We start from the raw sequence: 7,799 nt of genomic DNA on the forward strand, positions 1-7,799 counted from the left end.
TCCTTTTTAAGCTTGAAGCAAGGAGCCTGAAGACTGAAATGAGTTATGATGGAAAAAGGAGGATAAAAGAGAATGAATTTTATCAGACTGCCTGAGGCCTTAGGAAAGTTATTTGGGATTCATTGTGAGGACAAGGCAAGATCCTTATTTTATGTCCTGTAAGTCCGTGTACCTGACTTTATTTACCCATTTTTTTACATAAAACTACTCAAGAACACCACACCTACCAGCCGCACAAGCTCACTTGAATTAAATCTAATGAGGTTCAGCAAGAATAAGTGTACAGGCCTGCACCTCGGAGGGAACAACAACATGCACCTCTACAGGTTTTGAGCTGACCTGCTAGAAAACAGGTCAGTGGAGAGGGACCTTGGAGTTGTGGCGGATAACAAGTTATCCATGGGACAGCAATGTGCCCTTGTGGCCAAGAAGGCCAATGGTATCCTGGGGTGCATTAAGCAGAGTGTGTCCAGCAGATTAAGAGAGGTTCTCCTCCTGCTCTACTCTGCCTAAGTGAGACAAACTATTGAGAATTGTATTCAGTTCTGGGTTCCCCAGTTCAAGAAAGACAGGGATTTACTTGAGAGTCCAACTGAGAGCTATGAGGATGATTAAGGGACTGGAACATCTGCCTTATGAGGAAAGGCTGAGAGACCTGGGGCTGTTTCATCTGGAGCAGACTGAGAGGGGATCTTATTATTGCATATAAATATCTGAAGGGTGGTTGTCAAGAAGGAAGGGCCAATCTCTTTTCAGTTGTGCCCTGTGATAGGACAAGGGACAATGGATGCAAACTAGAGCAAGAGGAAAAACTTTGCTGTGAGGGTTACAGAGTACTGGAACATGCTGCCCAGAGACGTTGTGGAGTCTCCCCTGGAGACTTTGAAGACCCATCTGGATGTGTTTCTGTGTGACCCATCCTAGATTTGGTGGTTCTGCACTGGCAGGGGAATTGGATTCTATGATCTCAAGAGGTCCCTTCCAAGTCCTAACATTCTGTGGTTCTGTGATTCTGTGAAACCAGAGTGTTGACTTCATCTGATATACAAACATTGGAGTCATGATAAATGCCTAGGATTGCTACCTATACACTTAAGCATTATCATTAAATGCAGTGCAAAGAGGTTTATACACATACACATGATTTTTGCTTTACATGATTTTGAAATCTCCTGCTCAATTCCTTCCTTCTCCTGGGAAGTAAAGGAATATATTGAAAAGATATGCAGTATACTTTGAGGCCATCCGAAGAAGGTAAACAATTATTTTCATATTTCACTTCATTTTTTTTTGTAAATGGAATGCTATGCTACAAATCACAAGAGCACACTGAGCATACACTGGAGAGAAAAAAGGAAATGTTGCCCTGTTTATTCTTCATAAATGAATGAATATGAATCTCATTTATAGTACCTTGCATTTTTTTCTTTGAAAGGCAGACTAGCTAGTCATGCTACAGTATGCATTTAAATGGCCACTACTGCTTTATTTTTACTGTACAAACATACTGGTGCCAAATCATTTACAGCCTAGTAGGCTTAAGCTTGGCAGTCTAAGACATAGTTAACATTGCTCAGAAGAAACAGAATGCTGGAGTAATGCATTTAATAAAGCATATTTCTCTACCAAGCTGATGTTAAACAAAATTCCTAATGTTTTCCTGGGGAGGGCTAAAAACCTGACAGCACTGCTCATACAAATTATAATGTCACATCAATAATTCATATTTCAATTACAATATTAACAGAACCCAAAACTGTTAGCAAAGATTAATTTAATAGTGTTAGTAACTATACTGACACACATGTAATAAAAATAAATATTTGCTTCAAAGAGCATTAAATAACTACTTCAATTTATTGAATATTGTATTAATATCTGTTTCAGGTAATGCCTGGTTTACATTTGCTACTAAGAAAAATGCTGATTTGAATTTTGCTGGATTGCACCAAAAATGATCAATCCATCAGTCATGCTAGCTAGACAGCAATATAATAATGGAATGCTGCATTCCACCAGAAATTCTCCCTTGTTACACGGAATTGGATGCATACACTTTGTTTCCTGAAAGCACTTTGGGTTTTTTTGGGATGAAGTTAGTATCTTGTTGGCTCTAATTCAGCAAAATACATAAAGTTGTACAAAATGTAAGTAGGTGAATAATCCCCCTTAGCTTCAGTAGGATTCCTAACATGCTGAAAGATAAGCACATACTTAAATCCTTAGGTTTCTGGAAGTTGATTTCTCCAGAACGATCTTGTTAGTGTGCTTACTACAATGCACCATACAGTTTTAAAAGGGACAATATATTCAAAATTGGATAATTTGATGAATTAAATCAATCAGCTAAAGTAAGAGACAATGAATGCTTGGAAATTATTTTGAAGAGACATCTTTATCATGTTTTTCTCAATTCACAAGTCATCTTTATCTTCACATTACTCTGATCTTAAAAGGCTCTTCCTCAATTACCACTGCTAACAGGGCAAAGCTGTCCCTGTACTGCATACATTCTCCATTTTGTTCTGGATTAGTATACATTACTGTTCTGGTTTTTGCCTTCTCTTTGATGCAGAGGGTCTTGCACACATAACATGCTTTTCTATGTGAAACATATGTTGCCTATTTTAGCTATCTAAGCTTAGCTAGGAATGCTGGTGTGACAGCTATGGGGAGGACTTCAGGTATTTTAATGAAACAAATGCCACTTGTCAAAAGCTTTAGGTGTTTCTATGCAAACTGTCTCCTGATAATTCAGGACATGTTAGTAAAGACAGGGAAGAAGGGACATGCCATGGTTCTGCCATTTTCTAATGGTTCCTCACTGATACAGCATTCAATTAACTACAAATTTTACTATTTACAACCGTGTGGAGGTAAGTGGGCCAAGGTCACGGTCCAGCTTTCAAAAACAAGGATGACAACCACTTATGTGGACGAGGTGGCTGAGTGGTTAAGGTGATGGACTGCTAATTCATTGTGCTCTGCATGCATGGATTCAAATCCCATCCTTGTTGGGAAGCGTCAAGTTTTACCTCATAAGTTTGCAGATGCCACTAAATTGGGTGGCAGTGTTGATTTACATGAGGGCAGGAAGGCTCTACAGAGGGACTTAGGCTGGATGGATGAGTTAAGGCAAATTGTAAGAGCTTCAACAAGGCCATGTGCTTGGTCCTCCACTTGGCCCATAACAACCCCATGCAATGCTATAGGCTGGAGAAAGAATGGCTGGAAAGCTGCCTGGTGGAAAGGGACCTCAGGGTGCTATCGACGGGCAGCTGAAGAGGAGCCAGCAGTGTGCCTGGGTGGTCAAGAAGACGAAGGTCATCCTGGCCTGTATTAGAAATAGTGTTGCAATCAGGTCTAGGGAAGTGATCCTCCCCCTGTATTGGGCACTGGTGAGGCCCCACCTCAAGTACTGTGTTCAGTTTTGGGCACCTCAATTTAAGAAAGCATGAAGAATTATCTTGCTAACAACTAGAATTTAAACTCTGTTTTAGAGAGCCTATCAAGGGCAAAAAAAATTGAGGAAAGGGGCATGCTCCCAATATTGCTCTCAGTCAATGACTTTTTGGCATCCAGGCTGTAGCAAGACAATAAAAGCAAACCTGAGGCTATTACAAATTATATCAAATGACTGGGTTTTAGATGCTTTATGATCAATGAAGAATAAAGATTAATTCCGGTTGCCCTCAAGGATAGCAAAAACTGACTTGATTATTACACCAGAAATCAAGGTACAGCTTTCTGCTGAGTGTCTAGCACTGAAATTCTGTTTAATTTCCTCTTTCTTCCACAAACCTCTTGGACCACTTTCAGCACATCCCACTCCTGCCTCACCTTTCCCCTCTTTACAAGATGAGGGTGGAGCGGTGCCTCCATACTGTCTCTCCTTTAATACTTGACTCCTTTACTCTGTCAGTTTCAAATGCAAAATTTAAGTGTAAGCAACACAAGCCTTCTCAATCTTCCTGAATCTGACCTAGCCTCACACAGCAGTACTTTAATTGATATATGGGTCATTACCGCTTGATATTAAGTTTTGGCAGTTCTTTAACTCAACTCTTTTCCTACTGGTGTCTTTAATACTGGCATGCTGTTTACTTCATTTCATACTATGCAGCTAAATGTTTTGCTACCCTAATTGATGCCAAACGTAGCTAATGAACAGAAATACGAGCTTCTCAATACATAGCTTGTAATTCTGCTGAGGAATTTACTGTAGCTTTATATTTGTCAGTTATTAGCTGAGACGTTTTTAACCGGCACTGAAAAGTAGTAATTGTACTCTGGTGTTCAACAATCAGCTTCAACCCTTGCTACCAGTGTGACTGGAGCATGTTTCCATGGTCTTATCAAGCTTAATGTGCTCATAGAGACTTAGCCCAACTGTAAAATTAAAAAAATTGGAAGTAGTTAATGCAACCTTGAAATTTCTTTAATCCTTTGTATCTTCTCAGGCCCTACTAAACATTGAAAACTATGTAGTGATTGCATACTTTAAAGCGAATGTATTTATATTGAAAGAACAATGGGCAGCGATTGTGTCGGAAGGGAACAATGCTTATACCTAACAGCAAAATGTAATCAAGAGGAACGTATGTTCTTCAGGGATTTAGTACATCCTCTGCTAGTGTAAATTAGCATAACTTCATTAAAATCAGTGGATCTATGTTGATTTAAACTCACTAAGACTCTCTGAGTACTTCAGCTCTTTGTGCATTTGAGAAAGAAAAGCAGACCTGGAGCTAGCATGTCACTATCCTGCACATTAGTACATTAACATTTAGTAAGCACAAATGTAAAAAAATATGTAAAACATTTTATGCTGAGTTGTATATCCTTTACAGGAATGTCAGTATGAACAGAAATGCACATTTTCATGCTGGCATTAACAAATTTAAAAAGAAAAAAAAAATAATTGAAGTCAAGGTTATTTCTGCAGTACCTTAAAGACAGGTTTCTGACAACTCCAGTTGTCTACTATTGTATTCTAGTAGTTTAAGAAAGAAAATGATTTTTGGTGACTTTGCAATTATATGTGACTTCATTTGCAGGAAAACAAAGCAAAGCAGATTAATTTGATTGAAAGCTATAAAGTACGTATGTCCAACAGTCAAACTACCAGATGATCTCTGGACAGGTTCTGCAGATACAGATAACACGGCCACTTCTTTTATCTATTTGATTCTCTGTATAATTCTTCAAAAAGAGATAGAGCATCTAGGAAAAGACAAAACATGTGATGGATTTATCCGATCTATATTCTCATTCACGTACCAAACCTACTTCAAATCCAAGAACTACATGAAGGGTGGAAGGGGTGGATCTACACTTTCAGGTAATGCTGAAGCAACCATGCAGGCAAGACAGTCAGATAATAACTTTAAAGATTCAAAAGACCATCACAACAATTTGATGATACAAGTCAAGTTAAAGATACTGAGAGAGAGAGATGGAGAAGGAACTTGGAGATGGAGAAGTATAAATTGGCAAACTCCACCAAAATCAATACTAAAGTTGTGATTTCAGCCTTTTTATCATCTGAGCTTTTTACTTTCTTAAGATGAGAGCAACTTTATCATTAGCTCTTGCTGAAGGCTCTGCTCTAAGTCACGATCTTGCTTTCAACAATTTTTTTCCCCAGTCATTTAAAGCTAGTTAAATAGAGCTTTCAGGGAAAACTGATTTTATTAATTGTTCAACCACCATGTCAAAGTATACACCCGCTCCTTACAGAGCTGGACACACTAGCTAGTGAAGTGCAGCAAGGGCTTACATGGGGAAAGGTGGAGCTGTATACAGAAGACTTATTTGAGTCAGGTTATTTATAAAGAAAAAAGTAGAACTAAATTATTAAATTAACATCTTTGTAGCAATTTGAGTAAGAGCAATAACTTCAGCCTTATTTTTAGCTCTTGAGATACAAGGGAATAAAAAACCATTGTACTTTTTCTACTAGAACAATTCATAAATTTTCCTTGCCAAATCCTTGCCCTGTTTAGGGTCAAAGCAAAAGCCAAAGAGACCTTGTTTCTTAATTGGAAAGAGCTTTTTATTCAGTTTATCAGGTTCCTTTCCATTCCTATTCACTGTTCAGGAGACCTCAACATCCACCAGGCTTTATGGATGTCTTGCAGTAGGGCAGATGTTATCATATAGACCAAGAGGTTGTCTCAAGCTTACTAAATGATTGTTAATTTTCTAAATGATTGTTCAAAAATTCTCCTTATAGATTTGGTAAGCCTACTTGAATAATTTCTTAAAATGCTTACTTTTCTGCAATATCCACTATCAGATTTCTGAAAGATAAAGGCAGTTACCACTTTTGATACAGTGGATCCCACTGAGTAGAAAAGGTTGAACAATCCATTTAGATTATTTTTAAATTCTGTTAGCCCTTTTGTCTACCAGACTGTCTGTGACTTAACTCTAGGTTTCCTTTTTACTTATAGAATCAGCCAAACTGTTTGTCTAAATACTATGAGTCATCTGGGAGCTGTTCTCTTTGACTTTTCACTGCTAGCTGTTAGTGCTATCACATTAGATGACAAGTTTTTATTAAAAGTAAAATAAGATCAGCTTCTTTATTTTATCGTAACAGAAGCTTACCAAGGAGCTGTGTGACATCTGTTGTCATGCTCTCTGAGCACTAGGGCGTTTTCATGCTTATAAACCTAATTATTTTTTTACCAGAAATGTTTAAGTGTTTATTAATATTAACAATCCATAGACCTTCTCTGCAAACATGCACATGGCCATGGAGTGCTTAAACAACTCCCATGAGTTCTCAAAACATGCAAAGGGACATAGCAGCATAACCACTGAAACCTGCAACAGATGTAATAGAACTGGATTTGAATGGGTTTGATTGCAGAGGTTTGGAAAGGATTAAGTGTTAAGAAAATTGCAGAGACCTCTATTTCATTGCTGATACGACGACAACTATTACAGGGAAGGGATAGCTTCTGGAACCACGTTTGAAGGAGGTATTTTTTATTTCTTCCACACTTTGGCATAAAGGTTGGTAATAAATTAAACAATGCTGTCTTATAAGCTGTCACTATCTTCGTCTTTTCCAAAAAGAACATGTCAATGTGATTTCAGCAGGCATGTGGAGAGGACTATTCCATGAAAAGCAGCTAAGTGCATCAGACAGCACCAGGAAAACCTCAGGATCTGGGACACTTAAGACGTGGATCAAAAGGCAAGTTCAGAAGAGAGTCATGTGATCAGCAGCCTGGAAGTTTTTACTTACATCAAAAGCCATGATATGGATTAAAAAGGAATAAATATGTAAACTGCTGCTGCTAAGGAAAAGTAGAATAATCTACTCTTCAGAATATGTCAGACAAGAAATAAAAGTATAGGCTGGACTTCAGGAAGCTTCTTTCTCTTGTAAGAATATATGAGCAGCAGATAGAAGAGCTAGAAATTTCACAGGAAAATTCAAATTACTAGCTAAATAACTGCTTAGATTAATTTTGGGATGTTTATGTAGTTGATTTCCTGAGACTCTCAGCCTTACTTCTGATCATATTTGCCTTATAGTACTACTAATAATACCACACAGATTCATTACTTCAACAAAGAAGATGCCCCTATTTCTTAACTCATTCTGAGAACACTTAAAAGATAGAGAATACACAAATTCTAATAATTTAGCAAAGCAACAAAGTACTGCACTGAATAATAAGTATAAAGGCATGCATGATGTGTTGCTTCTTTGCCTTTACGTCTTTGTTTTTCAGTACATGTCCTGTTGGTTTCATTAATCTCTTGGTAGCTTTAGTAAGAAC

At 37.8% G+C, this 7,799-nt stretch overlaps 1 non-coding gene across 1 annotated transcript; it reads left to right on the forward strand.

Moving 5' to 3' along the window:
* Positions 1-2,935: 2,935 nt before the first annotated feature.
* On the forward strand, positions 2,936-3,017 carry TRNAS-GCU. Its single transcript has one exon. It is a non-coding gene; the product is annotated as a tRNA-Ser (tRNA).
* The last annotated feature ends 4,782 nt before the right edge of the window (positions 3,018-7,799 follow it).

This window comes from Chaetura pelagica, unplaced genomic scaffold, assembly GCF_000747805.2.
Source record: "Chaetura pelagica isolate M959 unplaced genomic scaffold, ChaPel_1.0 scaffold21, whole genome shotgun sequence".
NCBI lineage: Eukaryota > Metazoa > Chordata > Aves > Apodiformes > Apodidae > Chaetura > Chaetura pelagica.